The following is a 17,137-nucleotide window of genomic DNA, read 5'->3' as shown; positions in this document are numbered from 1 at the left end:
AGTACAAAAAACATCGGCTATAGTTTTACCTTGAAGGAATGATCATGGTCATTGCCCTAGACATCTCAGGTGACTCATAACACCTATGGTAATTGACTTTTCTCAGGAAAATATTAAATTGCTTATTTGGCTCTATGCCAAGTTATCTAATTAGTGTAGAGGCTTCAGACACAGAATAATACATATCCCAACAGTTGGAGATACATACTTTATTCTAGAACAATTGAGGGATGGGAAATCATGGTACTGAGTAAAACGCCAGGCAAAATCCAGAACTTGGATAGCCTACGCAAAGACTAAGCTTAAAAGTAATAATAAATGGAAGGCTCTACTGCAGTTAAGAGAGAAAATATATGTGGGGATCGTGAACATTATATTTATCAAATCTCTATCACCTGGAACAGGGTTGATCGTACCTGATCATTTAACTGGACCCATGAGGGAGATGATCCATTCCCTGGCTCCTGTTGTTCTAAGGCATAGTCCCACCCTATCTAAATATGTTTTCTCTGAGTCTGAGCTAAAGGGATTAGACACCAGCACCAGATATCAAGGATGCTCATAACAGTCCTATATTATAATGTCCATATCAAGTACCAAAAATTGGACTCGGTTTTGGCAAAAGGTGCAGGTCTACTCCTAATTCTCCCACTTACTGGATACGAGGACTGCGTGTGCACCAATGGCTGCCTGAGGAATACAGGGGGAGATGCTACTTGGAACTAACTAGCCCATCACTGGGAGCCATTAAATAGCTCCCACAAATCCCGATTGCGCTCAGGAACAGAATAGAATGGAGTATATAATTTCCAAAGTTCAGATTGACAGGGCTACTTCAAAGATCTGTGATACAGCTATAGGTGACCAGCTATGCAACAATAATGCGGAAGAAACTGTAGCCATAAGATATATGGTGGTCTCCAACTACATGCCCTTAAGATTATATTCTAGCCAGGGAGGGAGGAGGAGCATGTGCTATTAAAGAGGGAAAATACTTATATCCCAGACAAGTCCCCAAACACATGGGATTCAGTAAGCTATGTCCATAAGGAAATGGTTAAACTGAGTGGACTTCATGTGGTCCTAGTTCTTCACACCTTTTAGTAAAGTAGGAATTATAATAAGGAAGTTTATTTGTGACAGCACTATTTCTATTTTTAAGGGATGAATTGTGTGAAAGTAATAAATGATGGCATCATATTGGTCTGGAGATCAATGTGTTGGTCCATATAAAAGCTATCAACTAAGGGGTGGATTGGGCTGGGTCATGACTTTTTAAGTATTGTAACTTGAGAAATCCCAGGGTTGGAAAGCCCCTGTGTTATACGGAAAGCACCCTCCTCCCACCCACATGCCCATTATTTGTAGCTCTGAACTGGAGAGTTCCTACATACTGGGGTACAGTTTGAAAGTCTATACACAAAACATGAACTTTAGGTCCAGCAACAAGGTAACAAGAATCCAGGCTTACTGATTTAGATATCGATGACATCATGCTCTAAATTGATAAAGAAAAACACAGACTGAGGACTCAGTGTCCCTCTGACCTGGTGGGACTCCCATCCTGCATTAGTACCATAAGCCTATGCATAGATTTTGGGCACATCTCAGGGAGGGAAAAGAAAGGCAGAGAAAGGTACTGGGGAGCAGCATGTGTTCTACTGCCTTAAGGCATTCTCTGCTCTAACTAGTTGGGTTATAGCCTTTATTTGAGATAACGCTAATGCTTGCTACCATCAGGATTAAATTCTGGCATTTATCCCGACACACAACTTAGAGAGGTTGTGTGCTCCACTACAACTAACCCTTACCACCTTCAGGGGATCCTGACATTCATCAAATGACTGTCAAGTATCCTTAGAGGACTCTACAAATAGCTCTCAGAGTCTGTTCATTCCTATCCCAAACCTAGCCTACACAGATTGCTACACATCCTAATCATCAAGCATCAGTGAGAGTATTCAAGATAAAGTGTCTCACCATATTACTAACAATCTCTGCCATCTGGAAAGCCTACCAGTTTACCTTCCAAATGCACGTGTGTAGCATTAGTGTACTTCCATCTCCAATCCCCTTCAAAAGATATCTAAAGATAAATATAACAGAATCATTCCTATCCAGAAAGAATGTATTCTGATTTGTCAGCAATGGGCTGGGAAGGGGTATTTTCTCTTTGAGAATCTTGCCTATCTCAAGGGAGCAACATGACATAGGCGTCAAACAGGAAAGAAAGATGATATGACATACTTCTGGGGGGAGAGAGGGAGGTGGTTAAAATATCATCTATCAAGTGCTTAGAACTTGACAGTAAATAAAGTTTGGGGCATTCCACATGTTATCCCAGACAGAAACATTAGGGATAAAAGTGTAAGCCATCTATGCTTCCTAAATTTGGTATGTCCAGACTGGTTAAAGCTCTAGGCAAAAATAAACCCATAAACTGCAAAATGGGTCCTGTACTAGGCACATCTCTGCATTTTGTCAGGGTTTCTCAAGTTGTGGTAAGCATTCCTTGGAACCCACCAGAAATATCAGAGCCTTTTGGAGTGGTTAAAGGTCATAAATATGCAACCCTGGGAATCTTTTCATAAGGAGAGTTTTTATACCAAAACCCTCTTGTGTGGCCCATGTCTGGGAGAAGTTGTAAGCTAAAAACAAAAGTTTTTTAAGGATATAAATATCCATAGATTTTTAATGTTTTGAAAAACCACAGTATTTTGAAAAAAATCCTATGCATTAATAATTTATTTCCCAGATTTCCCTTCTGGTAAAGGTGGTTCAGGTTGTTCACATCAGTCCTATAACTGAAAACGACTAAAAAAACTGGATAAAATATATTTAAAATAATCTTTTCAAAAGCATCAAAGAGATTACAAAATAGTAAGGAATTATCAGGCCAAAAGTAAAGAGAAGTCAAGAATCTAGAGAGGTGAACAAGCCAGAAGCCACTTTCTCCCTGAGAGTACTAGCTAATCCCAGGAACTCAGACCCTCCATTTTCATGGCCTTTCAGGGTACAGAAGGGGACAAACTCTGGATCCAAACAAGCTGGGGAATCTGACAGGAGGCTTTCCCCTACAACAATCTGGGTTCCGGGATCTCAGAGTGAAGGGAACAAGAACTGGGATAATCTAAAGAGAATTAAAACATAAGTAAGAATCCCTTGAGTTGTCCAGGAAAAATCAAACTTTGAACAGGCGATCCCAGACTGATAGTGCCCCCAGGTGCCTGTCAGAAGCAAATGCAAATACTCTTTGGAGCAAAGTACTTGCATTATAGGCCTCACAGTTATTCCTGCAAAATAACATTTCAAGTGCAATGACTTGCACAGAGTCAAACATGCCCAGCACATAAGAAAATTAGAATCAGTAAATAAAACAGACAACCAGAAAGAGATCATCAAAAACTCTAGGTGTAGGCCCCAGCACCTCTGTTTTAATAGGCCATCCAGGTCATTCTCATACACGCTAAAGCTTGAGAATCACTGCTGTACACTTTAACTACATAAATATTCATCCCCCACACAAAAATGTATAACTGTGTTAGGTCTTGGGAAGGGCCCAAGAATTTGCATTTCTAACAAGTTCCCAGATGATGCTCATGCCAGATGAGGAACACTGCTATAAAAAAAGGAATTACTCTAAGGTCAGAATAGTGGTTACCTGTGGGGAGAAGGGTTGTAATTTGGAAGCAACATGTGGAAGGCTGGGAATCTTCTCTTTCTTGATCTCAGTGGTGGTTACACAGTGTAATAATTAAATTATAGGTTTATATTTTAATGCATGATGAGATCAATGGTTGTCCTTTTTCCATTCAATTATGTAAGTCCAATGCCACTGCACTAATTCTATCCACCTTCATCCCACCACCCTCATTTATAATCAACTCCCAAAGTAGAAAGTGTAAAAGGTGGCAAAGTTCCAAGACATTACCTACTTCACTTTAGTTCCTAATGTAATTAGCTCACAAAATTAAATGGCTTTAAAACTCAAGGCAAGAATAATTTAGTCTAAGTTTCTAAAAACCCTGTTTAAAAGTTGTTTAAAACCCAGAGATATGACACTGCTTATAATCTTAGTTCTTTGTAAAAATACCTGCAAAAATAAACAACAATCACCTTAAACTTTTAACAAGAAAAAGTGCCCAATGTAAAAAGTTACTTTAATTTTTCCCCTAAATTAAAAAAAGGGAGAAGAGCTACCTTTTACCAGTCTGAACTTCCTACTCCAAAGAGGCAAAGATGCTTGCTTCTCTCCAAATACAACCTGAAAATAAAATACCTAGTACTGCCTGTAGTAACAGTAAGATCCATCCTACTCTTTTCATTTATCCTCACCTATGGGGGAAAAGCAATATTCAGCAACTGGCCTTAAATCTGTGCACACTTTAAGAGAAAATATAGAAAATCTCTTTGTGGGAAGAGGAACTATGCAAAAAAAAAAAAAAAAAAGGTTGAGAGGCACCAAATTAAATTGATCAGTGCAGATTGCACTTTTAAGTTCCTACTCAGGTTTCTTATATTTATACAAAATACTTTTTGTTACACTGTTATACAAGTTAATACTTGCCATTTTTGATTCATAGCACCAACATATCCTATTACACAAGCCCTCATGATTACTCTGTGAGGAAACAATTATAACAGCAGAGTTTCTGACTCTGGCAACTAGTCAGTGGCTGTCTAGGCCTTGTGATGTGCCAGACAGGTATCTGAACAACCAAACGGTTCCCACAGCCAGGTGTGGCAAACTACTGAGACCATGGAAAAAACATATGCAGTTGAGTTTTGTTAGGCCTATAAGTACCATGAGAGTGGTCACAGACACCTTCAACACCCAGACATACCTTCCCATTTATGTGGTAAGAACTGACCAGAGTGCTTTGCTTAACTCCCACTATACCTCTGACCATTGCAGACCTGAATTCATATGCCCCTCACAACTTCCTCTTTCTTACAACATCAAAATATGACTGTGTAAGATGCCTAATCATTATTATATCAACTGTAGGCAATGTAGCAAGATAATGTTGGTAGCCTAGCAAGGATCATTAATGACCAAGGATCATTCCTTGCTTTTTTTTTGTAACCATGTAATATACTAGAATTTTGGGACAATGTAGTTGGGGATATAAGAGGCTTGGAAAGCTTCTCCATCCTGGGCAGGCAGAACCTGAGTATCACCAGCCTAAACACCTGTCCTTGGAACAGCTGGGGAGACCTGAGAAGCCACATTCACTAAACACTCCAAACCAATGTCCTCTGCATCCATTATCTACAAGGCATCCTTCATCAAGACTCAAACCAAGTGTTTTGTGGGATCATTTCAATTTAGTAAGTAATACTCATTAAAAAAAAAAAAAAGGCATAACCACAGTTTTGGAGTAGAGCTGATCCTAGTAGAACAGTGCTCCCCTTTCTACTCATTGTTGACAATGCCTTAAGTACTGAATTGGCCCTTCAAAAGTACATCCTCACTCAATTCTTTTGAGTAGAAAATTCCAGATTATCATAATGTAGCTGAGGTTGTTAAATTCTTTCACTTGTCTGGAGGACAAGTACTATAGTAAAGCAAATATAACATCCTTTTATTAAGGGCTATAAGCTATACTAGATTACCAACACTCTAAACATTTTCGTCCCTGGTCAAAATTAGCTTTAAGAAAACATCCTACAGAATTTCCACATTATTATACCGTTCAATACAATCTGAGTACTCTCACCTTACTCTCGGATTATTTTTGCCTCCATGAGAATATCAAATTCACATGGCAATGAGTGCCTATTAAGAGCTGTATAAAGTCATGTAGGTCATCCAGTAGGTATGGAGAGGATTTTGGTGATTGCTCTTAGGTTAGGTTCAAGATTTCATCCCATCCATAGTTATAAACAATATTTTCTTATAATAATCACTTGACTTGAAAAACCAATCACAGGCCCTCAAAGCATCCTACTTTTTCATGAAAGTCAGAGTCCCTGCCAACAGACTTCACCAAAGTTGTGGATGTACCTGTTGACTGTCCTGCTCCCCTAGGTGTCCTATGATTACAAGGATTGGTTTGGAGGGTTATGGAATTTTCTAGTCATTTGTGAATCTCATTGTGCTTCATGTGAGTTGATAATGTCCACGTTGTCACCTTTAAACCAAAGTTCTTTTATATACTGTTCACTGGTTTTATTCTCAGTCACTTAATCATAAATGGAGCTGATAAAATTTTCACAGCCTCAATTTCTTCTGTACGGCAAGTAGCATCTAAGTCATCTTCAATTTTGAAATGGGAAGTATTCAGGTATCTCCTGAAGAGAAGTAGAGATCTTCCTGCAAGTTGTTTTTGCAGCATTTCCCCATTACTGGGTTACCTGTATTACGTGAAGTTTAAATCGAATATTTGACCATACCTGTCGGTGTAATTCATACTTTGTTGACTTGTAGTGAGTACAAAACATCACTTTATCATTTTTTGAGTCCTCTTCCTTAGCATGTCCTCTTTTAGCTTTCCATACATCTCTATTTGGTACATAACCTAAAATCAAAATGTTATTTGAAAGGTCTTTTTGTTGACCTATACACAGCTCCCACACTACTATATACCCTCCTGAAAGTTGAAATCTTTACCTCTTCTTTGTCTTTGTCATAGTGGTTAAAAGAACTCTGGAAACAGACTACATGAGCTTAAGTCATCATTTGTTCAGTGTGACCTGAACACATTACCAAAATTCTTTGTTCCTCATTTTCCTAATCTGTAATATGTAGATAATAATACCTAATGTCCTAGGATTGTTATGAAGTTTCTTTTTTTTTTTTTATTAAGATCTTATTTGAAAGAGCAAGAGAGCACATGCACAGGGAATGGCAGAGGGAGAGGGAGAAGCAGGCTCCCCGCTGAGCAGGGAGCCCAACACGGAGGTCGATCCCAGGATCCTGGGGTCATGACCTGAGCTGAAGGCAGACACTTAACTGACTGAGCCACCAAGATGCCCCTGGATTGTTATGAAGCTTCTATGTGTGAGGATTCAATATGTTGATAGATGTAAAACTTTTAGAACAATGCTTGACACATGATAAACACTATACATCTTAGCTATTATATCTACTGCCATATAAACCCCACAGCTGTTGAGATTATACATGCTCCTGGCCTTAAGGTTTCTGTGCCATATTTCTTATACTAATCAAACTATTGACAATTTTAATAGAAAGATATCATATATACAGCCTACAAGCTCATTGAACAGCTGTAAGTATTTCTCTTGGATACTCCAAGGAATAACTGAGCAAATGAAAGAGTCTTCATCATCACACAAAATATAAAGCATTGCCTTGAGGCTGCCTACCTCATTACCATTAGTGCTGGCTGGAGGGGTCACAAACACTCCCAGGCTCCCTTGATATCTGAAATAAAAACCACAAGACCAGATGTACTACCAATGGCAATGTAAATCAAGTATGTTCCCAGACAGTTGATAGCAAAATTATACACACATGTGTACACGTACATACACATTTACCCAGAGGTGGTCACTACTGTTGAAAGCCTATTACTGTACTCAGCCTTATTCCTCCTCCACAAAAGGGCATCAAGATTTTTTCTTTCTTTCTTTTTTTTGGTTTCACTAAAAAATCTATAGGAGCTACTCACCTGCTGGAAGTAAAATCCAAATCTAGTGCTAGCTGAATGTTGAGTAGAGTTATAGGAAGAATAGGTAAGAATCTACCTCTTCAGCTGGAGTTTATTTAGGTAATAGGATAAATCTGTTGTTGACAGACAAAAGAATGGCAGAGACTAAACTAATTTTGCTTATTCTCTATTTTAGGGAAAATTTCACAAAAATCCGTCTGCCTTAGTAAAAAACAGTATGGCTTTTTAGTATCTCAAGAACAATTTTTGTTCACATTCAACATGTGTATTTCACTAATTTGGCTTCTACCTAGGATGTAGAAACCTAGAAAGAACATCACTCTTACCTAAACAACTAGAAAAACTATAGAAAATCTTTTCTTAAACCTGTTGGAGAGCTGAGGTTAGGGTAACTAATTGGACTTTTCCTCATTTTAGTCCTGTAAGTCCCATGTCTTGGGAAACTCCTCAGTTCCACACAAATTGGGATGGTTGGACATCCTAGCAAGGGTCACAGACCAAGCAAGTAGCCTGAGCTCCAAGGAAAGACTGGCCCCACCAAGAAGATAGGATGTGAGCACTGTAGAAGAGATATCAAGTACCATAAAAGGTACTAAGAATTCAGCTAAAATTGTTAACAAATTGCTAAAGGCCAAGTGGGGAAAAGGATGAAAGTTTATAATCCCTCAGAGCCTCAGACAAAAAAGGAGCTTGTTTCCACTTACAGCCTCTTCTCCATGTTCTCACTGGGTGCTGATGAGAAAAAGTGGGGACAAGGAGGATACCACAGAGCGCCACCCTTGGAGGGGAAGGCCTTGCTGGAGGAGAGTAAGCTCCCACTGTGGAAAACGCCCAAATCCTGCCATCCCCTTCCTATGAATGATAGCTTCAAGCCATTGGGAAAGGGGCAGCAGACTCTGTTGCCTCCAGGGCTCAGGTAAAGGGCCCTTGATATTGCATAAGAGTAGGAGTGAGAGGACAAAGAGCTTCTGTCCCTGGGTAAGAAGGGACAGGAAACAGTCTTGGGCCCAAGACCTCATGTCAATACAATTACAGGAATCAGAAGACTCATCTTCTCAAGACTCATCAAAGATGCAAGGTAGAATTTTGTCTGTCATAGGGAGACTGAGGGGCTGAGGAAGCCCCACTTTGAAGGCCTAAACATATAAGGCTTGCTTAAGAGAGGTTGGACCAAGATGACTGGTCCTCTGGCTCCCACTACCACCAAGCTATCAAGCAGCAGGTTACAAGCAGAGGGAAAGGCAAAGGCATGGAGAGAGGCCCTTTTGGTGCAAGTTAAAAGGAAGGCTAGAAGCTGAGAGTGAAAAAGGAATATTGAGAAAATCCCTGCAGCATTCCAGCCCACACTTTAAGTATAAGGTAACACTACAGGAAATTGAAATCAATGGTGTACTGAAGGTAGGACAATAAAACCCAAACCCAGCTTTACTACTGACTGATTCAACACTCCACATTACTGACCTAGCAGAAGAAGAAACATGCTTATTTGACTCATACATTATCTTAATTTCTACTGTTTTATACAAGATGCCTAGCATTGGATAGAAAATTATCAGACACATAAAAAAAAAGAAAAACAACCCATTGTTAAGAGAGAGATCAACCAACAGAATGAGGCTCAGAGATAACCTAAGTGTTGGAACTATAAGAGGAATTTAAAATAGCATTAATTAATATATTAATCATACATATTAAAGGTGGATAACAGGAATGATCAGATAGAAAATTTCAGTAGAGATAAAAACTATGTCAAATGGAAATGCTAACAGAAAACACAGTAACAGAGATGAAGAATACCTTCAAAAAGCCAATCAGTACACTTGATACAGCATGAACTTGGAAAGCATGAATTGAAGCTCTATAATAGAAATTACCCAACTAAAATACAAAGATAAAAAAGTGTCAAGAAAACCCAAGTAAGTGTTCAAGTGTTGTAGGAAATATCAAACAGTCTAATAAAAGTGTATTTGGAATTTAAGGAGAGAGAGAGAACAGAAGAAACATTTGAAGAATGGCTGAATCTTCCAAAAATAATAAAATATACCAAACCACAGGTACAAAAAGCTCAGATTCCCAAGCAGAATAAACACCAAAAAATACACACTCCAACATATTATATTCAAACTGCTGAAAAGTCAAAGTTAAAGAGAAAATCTTGCAGGTAGCCACAGAGAAAAAGATACAGTACAGAGAAACAAAGAATTACAGCTGACTTAGAAACTATGCAACTCAGAATACAGTGGAGTAATAACTGTAAAACACTAAAGGAAAAATACTGTTAATGCAGAATATTGTGCCCAGGGAAAATATTTTTCAGATATGATGGAAAAGTAGACTTCAAAAAACAGACAAAAAACGAAAAAACAAACAAAACCAAGAGAATTTATTATCAACAGACCTGCACTAAAATAAAGGTCAAAACAACTTCCTTCAACAGAAAGAACATGATACTAAACAGAACTTGCATCTACACAAAGAAATGAAGATTTCCAGAAATAGTTAAAATGAAAGTAAAGTACAAAAGATATATTTGTTCTTATTTTTTTTTTAACTGCTCCAAAAGATAACTGGTAGCCTAACGCAGTGGTTCTCAACCAGGAGTAAGTAATTCTGCCTCTCAGGAGACATTTGGCAACGTTGAGACATTTCTGATTGTTACAGTTGGGGTGGGGGTAGGGATAAGGATGCAATGCTACTGGCATCTAGTGGGTATAAAGGCCAGGAATGTTGCTGGACATCCTACATCCTAGAAAGGTGAACCCTGTACAATAAATAATTATTCAGCCCAAAATGTCAATAGATTGTTGTAGCCTGACTGATAAAAAAGAGAAAAAGACAAAGTACCAAAGCAATGAAATGAAAAAGTGGCCATCACTACAGGTCTTGGACATTAAAAGAATATGACAATATCACAAACAACTGCATGCCCATAAATTCGAAACTTAGATGAAATACACAAACTCTTTTCAAGACACAAATGACTAAGACTCACTTAAATACATAACCTGAATAGTCCTATGTCTACTAAAGACATTGAATTTGTAGTTTTAAAACTTCTAATGAGAAAGACTATATAGGTCAAGATGCCTTCACTGCCTAAAGTCAAGATCATGATAAGATCAAGCTAGCTCTTCTTAGTGTACATTGATTTGATATATGTCTTATTAGGTGCCAGGAGAAATGCTTGAGCTTCAACCTACTGAAAATTGCAGAAAGTCCAGAATTCCAAGTTATTCCAAGGCACCAATCCTCCCCACCCCCTCCTCCTGCTTCACTCACATTCCCACACTAGGGCCACTTTCCAGGGAACTAGAGGCTCTAGGAGGACTGGGTTAGGACCAGCTTCCAATACACATTGATTTAGAGTTGACATCTTCACTTACCACATTGCTTTTAAGAGACATTCAAAACACTGAAGATACTGGAGTCTACCCAATATCTTGTATTTTCCATAACTGAAGGATGCTGCTCAAGTGAGAGCTTGAATATAGACAATTTTCTGCTCCTATCTATACTTCAGACCAGTGCACCAGGCAATTTCTTCACTAAAGCTAATTATTTTTCTAAGGTAGCATGACTGACAAGAAGGAGTCAGGCCAAGGCTGCTGTAATCCCATAATTTGTAATAATATAATAATTTAGAGCTAAGGTTGGTGCAGTGACCTTCCCTTGTTACTTCTTCCTTCCCTTCTCTGCATTCTCTATAGTTTACTTCTACAAAACCAGACAAACAGACAAAGCAGTAGAAACAGTTCTGCCAGCATCTGAATCGGTTCCAATGGCAAGAGTGGACAGAAGTTTGAGACTTTCCTGTACGAGTGACTATAATAATTCTGCAGTTCTAGACTACACAGGAGTGTTCTTTGGGAGAGGAAGGGCAATGCGAGTTTTTTGGGGAGAAGCAATTTTTCTGAACATTTTAAGTAGTTTTCAATACTCTGAAATCTTTAGAAGAGTGGTCTCCAAAAGAAACATAATGTGAACTACATATATAAAATTTCTAGTATTCACATTAAAAAGTAAAAAGGAACAGGTGAAATTAATTTTAATATATTTTATTTAACTCAATATATTCAAAATATTTTAGCATGTAATCAACATAAAAATAGAGTATTTTACTTTAAGAAACAAGACATTAAAATCTGGTGATCTGGTGTACATTTTACACTTATAGCACATCTTATTTTATTTTTATTTTTTTAAAGACTCCTGTTAACATCTATATTTTTAAGTTTGTACTTAAATTCCAGTTAATATACAGTGTAATATCAGTTTCAGGTGATTAATACAGTGATTCAACACTTCCATACATTACGTGGTGCTCATCACAAGTGTCCTCTTTAATCCCCATCACCTATTTAACCCATCCCCTCACCCCCCTCCCTTCTGGTAACCATCAGTTTGTTCTCTATAGTTAAGAGTCTGTTTCTTGGTTTACCTCCTTTTTTTTTTTCCTTTTGCTCATTTGTTTTGTTTCTCAAATTCCACATGTGAGTGAAATCATATGGTATTTGTCTTTCTCTGACTTATTTCACTTAGCATAATACTCTCTAGCTCCATCCATGTAATTGCAAATGGTAAGGTTTTGTACTTTTTTATCGCTGAGTAGTATCCCATTGTGTGTGTGTGTGTGTATGTATGTGTATGTGTATATATATATATATATATATATATATATATATATATATATATACACACACCACATCTTCCTTATACATTCATCAGTCGATGGACACCTGGGATGTTTACATAATTTGGCTATTGTAGATAAAGCTGCTATAAACACTGGGGTGCATGTATCTCTTTGAATTAGTATTTTTGTATTCTTTGGGTAAATACCTAGTAGTGCAATTGCTGGGTCATAGGGTAATTCTACTTTTAACTTTTTGCGGCAACTCCATACTGTTTTCCATCGTGGCTGTACCAGTTTGCATTCCCATCAACAAAGCAAGAGGGTTCCCCTTTCTGCACATCCTCACCAACACCTGTTGTTTCTTGTGTTGTTGATTTTAGTCATTCTGACAGGTGCGAGGTGTTGATTTGTTGATTATAGTGTTGATTTGCATTTTCCTGATGATGAGTGACGCACATCTTATTTTAGACTTGCCTCATTTTAAGGGCACAATAGCCACTTGTTGTTTGTGGCTACGGTACTGGACAGCACAGCTATAGAGCCTCTCAGCTTCCTTCCTGAAGTGTCCTCCCCCCCTCCCCACCACACCTGCACCAGCCCTTCCAGGGCATCTGTGAAAGTAATCCCAGAGCACCCATTAATACAGCTGATTTCTCACCTGCTTCTATCCTTGGGCAAGGAACCAAACATCGTTGCCTTCAGAAGTGTGGTACTTTCACATTCTGCATATTCTTCAAAGGCCCTGAAATATGAGGGGTGAGGGGTGAGCACTGGATCAGAAAGGTCTCATGATTCCAACAACTGTAAGTTTAGTTAATAGAATCATCCCCCCTCTGTCTCTTGATGTCTTAGTAGCTACTGAGTGGTCTAGAGAAGAATCCTTTTTAACTGTTTTTTATATAATTGAATTTTATCAAAGAAGGCCTTCAGGAAAAGATGAGAGTTGGGGCCAGTACCAGGTTTATAATTTGCTGGGCCCAGTGGCCTTTCGGGGCACCTGGGTGGCTCAGTCGGTTAAGCGTCTGCCTTCAGCACAGGTCATGATCCCAGGGTCCTGGGATCCAGCCCCGTGTCGGGCTCCTTGCTCATCGGGAAGCCTGCTTCTCCCTCTCCCCCTGCTTGTGCTCTCTCTCTCTCTGTGTCAAATAAATAAATAAAATCTTTAAAAAAAAAAATTAAGAACTTCGAACTGTGACTGCAGAGCATTTAAACAAGTGCAAGGCCCTCCTTCTGAGCATGGAGCCTTGTGTGACTGCACAGCTGGACCTCCGTGAAGCCGGTGCCCGCAGAGGCTTCTGCCCCTGGAGGAAGCAAGGAAGTGGTGACATTACCTAGTCTATCCCTGAGGACCTGAACCTTAAAGGAGACTCCAAAATCACGTGGACTAGAATTCACTGAGGAAGAGGTTTTGAGGCCAGTGAGAACCCTTTGGAAAAAAGTAGTGAGGGGACCAAGGAGGTGGGTAAGACTTGCCTTTGCTGATTAAACCACTGAGCATCCCGGGTATTCGTAAGGTCAAGCTTCTGGGACCCCAAGTTGGGTAACAACAGACTGACACCTGCAACGTGACTCCAGGCCTGAGCAGGAGTCCCTTCGAGGCTACTTCAGAGTCAACTTTCCCCTCGCCAAGCCACAAACAGGCGCTGCCAGGGAGGGAATTCCGGAGCTCCCTCCGCGGGAGTTGGTGGGAGCGGCGGCCCGGCTTCCGGCCCCTGACCCGGGAGGGCGGACCCGGTCAAGGCGAGGAGAGGGGACTTTGCGTACCCGCGCCCGCACTTCCGCCTCTCCCCCACGGGGGAGACGCACACCTCCAGCTGTAGGGGACTGGGGCGGGCAAAGGCCGGTCGGCCACCGGGCCCCGAGGCCCACCCGGGCCGGTCGCAACCAACCCAAACCATAGCCACTGTCGCTGCAGCCCGTCGCGGCGTCGAAAAGGGCAACCGGGCCTCGCCACTGCCCCGGTCGCAGTCGCAGGGGCCTCGGTGCCCGGAGCCTCAGAGACCCCTCTCCCGCCACTGGCGTCCGTTGGGAGGCAACCGTTCAGGGCGCCTACCAGCAGCCGCTCAACGGAACCCCGGGCCTGGCAGGGCGCGCGGCCCGCGGGTGGTTTCCGCGGGCGGTTTCCGCGGGCGACAGGCCCCGCCCCCGGGCGACAAGCCCCGCCCCCGGCCGCGCGCAGGGCCAAGCTCCCAGCAGAACCTGGGGTCAGTTGTGGGTTTGGGCGGATTCCGGGATGGCTCGTACCTGCGCCGGCTTTCGCGTCCCTATTCTTCCTTAGTACTCTGTTTTGCCGCGGTGCGCTCCTGGCGCTTGGCACACAGCGTGGCGTCATACCCATGTTGGATAAACGAGAAAAAGATTCGCTTTCCTTGGCAGGTGCGGGCCAGAGACCAGTGGGCCAACGAGCGAGGAACGGCCATGGCCTCCAGGGGGCGCCCTCTCCACGAACAACTGCCGGGCTCCCAGCGAGCGTGGCTGCGCTCTCAGTCCGTTTCTTCCTCGCCCTCAATTTACATACAGCCCAGAGTCAAGATGCCAATTTCATATCACAGATTTCTTACGCAACTAAACTTTAAACGACTCACTTTATTTGAAAACAGTATTGATAAATTAATACGATTCCTATTAATGCAACATCTATGTTAATTTAGTTCTAAGTTGAAAGGAATGTCAAATCCATTACATATTAGCAGTTTACCTCTTACTCACCTTTGCAGTAGCTGCAATTGAAATCTGTTTCAAAACAAATATATAGTTGGAGGTACTATTATAAAAGTGTACCTTGTTTCCAAATAAGTGGATGTAAAAGTTTGAATTAGATCTAAAACGTCTCCTCTTCACACGGATTAAATCATGCAACAGTGGAACAGGTATCTGACCTACCTACATTATCCTGATGCTGTTTTACATAATCACAAACGGATTAATCACAGAGATCTTTAAATATAACCATGATAGTCAATGTCAGTATATTTCCAAATCTGTCTTTAAGCCTATGTTATTTAACTCATGCAAAGATAGAAATTTTTGAAAGATGTTGGTAAATGGGGTTAACGCAATACAAATTTCGTGATAAATATCACCGTAATTCTTTCATTTTAGGGAGATTGATTTTATTTTCTTCCGCTATATCCATTGTCAGTAATTATCAACTCTGCTATATCCAGTCAGTAATTATCAGTTTAAGAAGGACTTTAACTTTCAAATGCATTTGAAATATATGTCAATTTCACAGTATTTACATTTTTTACTTCTTTGATGGAAACAAGCATTCCCCAGTCATTTCAAATAGCAAACATATTCAAATAGTGACTTTTTAATATTTTTTTATTATTTATTTATTTATTTATTTAATTTTTAAAAAGATTTTATTTATTTATTTGAGAGAGAATGAGAGAGAGAGCACATGAGAGGGGGGAGGGTCAGAGGGAGAAGCAGACTCCCTGCCAAGCAGGGAACCAGATGCAGGACTTGATCCAGGGACTCCAGGATTATGACCTGAACCTAAGGCAGTCGCTTAACCAACTGAGCCACCCAGGCGCCCTTTAATATATTTTTTAAAGATTTTATTTATTTAATTTAGAGAGAGAGAGAGAGAGTGCATGAGCGGGGGGAGGAGCAGAGGGAGAGAGAATCTCAAGCAGACTCCGCTGAGTGTGGAGCCCTATGTGGGGCTGGATCTCACCACCCTGAGATCATGACCTGAACTGAAATCAAGAGTCAGGGGCTTAACTGACTGAGCCACCCAGGTGTCCCTCGAATAGTGAATATTTTAAAAACATTTTTCTTTATAGACCTATCTGATTTCTGTGTGCAGGCTACAATATCCAAACTTATTCCTTGTTAATGTGAGATTTAAAAATATCATTTAAGGAAATTCATATTACTGGATTCTAGCAGGCTCATTGGTTGTGATTTTTTTAGAGTCTTGGTGACTTGAAGAATAATGCAAACAATTGATGCTACACATTACTACCCAACTGCAGCTGACATTCAAGTAATGACATTGGAATATGATTTTTTTTAAAAACTTTTTCTTGAAATAATGAGTGTATCAAACATGAACAACTCCACTATATCCATTGTCAGTAATTATCGAGAGGAAAAATATTCTGTATCAAATTTTTAAAAATTAAATTTTGGATTTTGAGATAATTGTACATTCATGAGTAGTTATAAGAAATAATGCAGAGATCTGTGCCATTTACCCAGTTTTCCCCAAAGGTCATATTTTATAAAACTACACTATAATATTACAACTAGGATAGTGAGATTGATGTAGTCAAGATACAGAACATTCCATCACCAGTAGAATCCCTCACATTGACCCTTAATAGTATACCCACTTTCTACCTGTTCCCCACCCCATTCTTAATCCCTGATAACTATTAATCTGTTCTCTATTTCTATAATTTTGAAATTCTCCTTTCAGGATTATAATATAAATGGAAGCACTTGGTATGTAACCTTTTGAAATTGGCATTTTTTACTCAGCATAATTCTCTGGAGATTAATCCCAGTTGTTTCCTACATCAGTAGTTTGTGTCTTTTTCTTGCTGAGTAGTATTTCGTGATGGATATACCACAGTTTAACTATTCACTTACTGAAGGACATCTGGACAGATTCCGGTATTGGGCTTTTATGAATAAAATTGCTGTCAACTTTTGTGTATAGGTTTCTGTGTGACTGGGATTCTTCATTTTGCTGGAATAAATGCCCAGAAATGCAATTTGCTGGGTTGCATGGCAGTTGCATGTTCAGGTTTTCAGAAACTGCCAAACTGCTGTACCATTTTGTATGCCCACCAGCAAGTTATGAGTGAAGCAATTTCTCCAAATTCTCTCCAGCATTTGGTGTTGTCACTAT

General features: G+C 40.0%; 1 long non-coding RNA gene across 1 annotated transcript; it reads right to left on the bottom strand.

Moving 5' to 3' along the window:
* Window positions 1-3,395: 3,395 nt before the first annotated feature.
* Window positions 3,396-14,353, bottom strand: LOC118519303 (uncharacterized). The gene is made up of 4 exons (XR_013446107.1): window positions 13,744-14,353; window positions 12,929-13,012; window positions 7,333-7,390; window positions 3,396-6,521 (listed from the first exon to the last, which is right to left on the bottom strand). It is a non-coding gene; the product is annotated as an uncharacterized LOC118519303 (long non-coding RNA).
* Window positions 14,354-17,137: the final 2,784 nt, after the last annotated feature.

This window comes from Halichoerus grypus, chromosome 1, assembly GCF_964656455.1.
Source record: "Halichoerus grypus chromosome 1, mHalGry1.hap1.1, whole genome shotgun sequence".
In the NCBI taxonomy this organism is placed as follows: Eukaryota; Metazoa; Chordata; class Mammalia; order Carnivora; family Phocidae; genus Halichoerus; species Halichoerus grypus.
The sequence above is the reverse complement of the archived record's forward strand: the minus strand, read 5'-3'. Positions and strand labels throughout refer to the sequence as shown.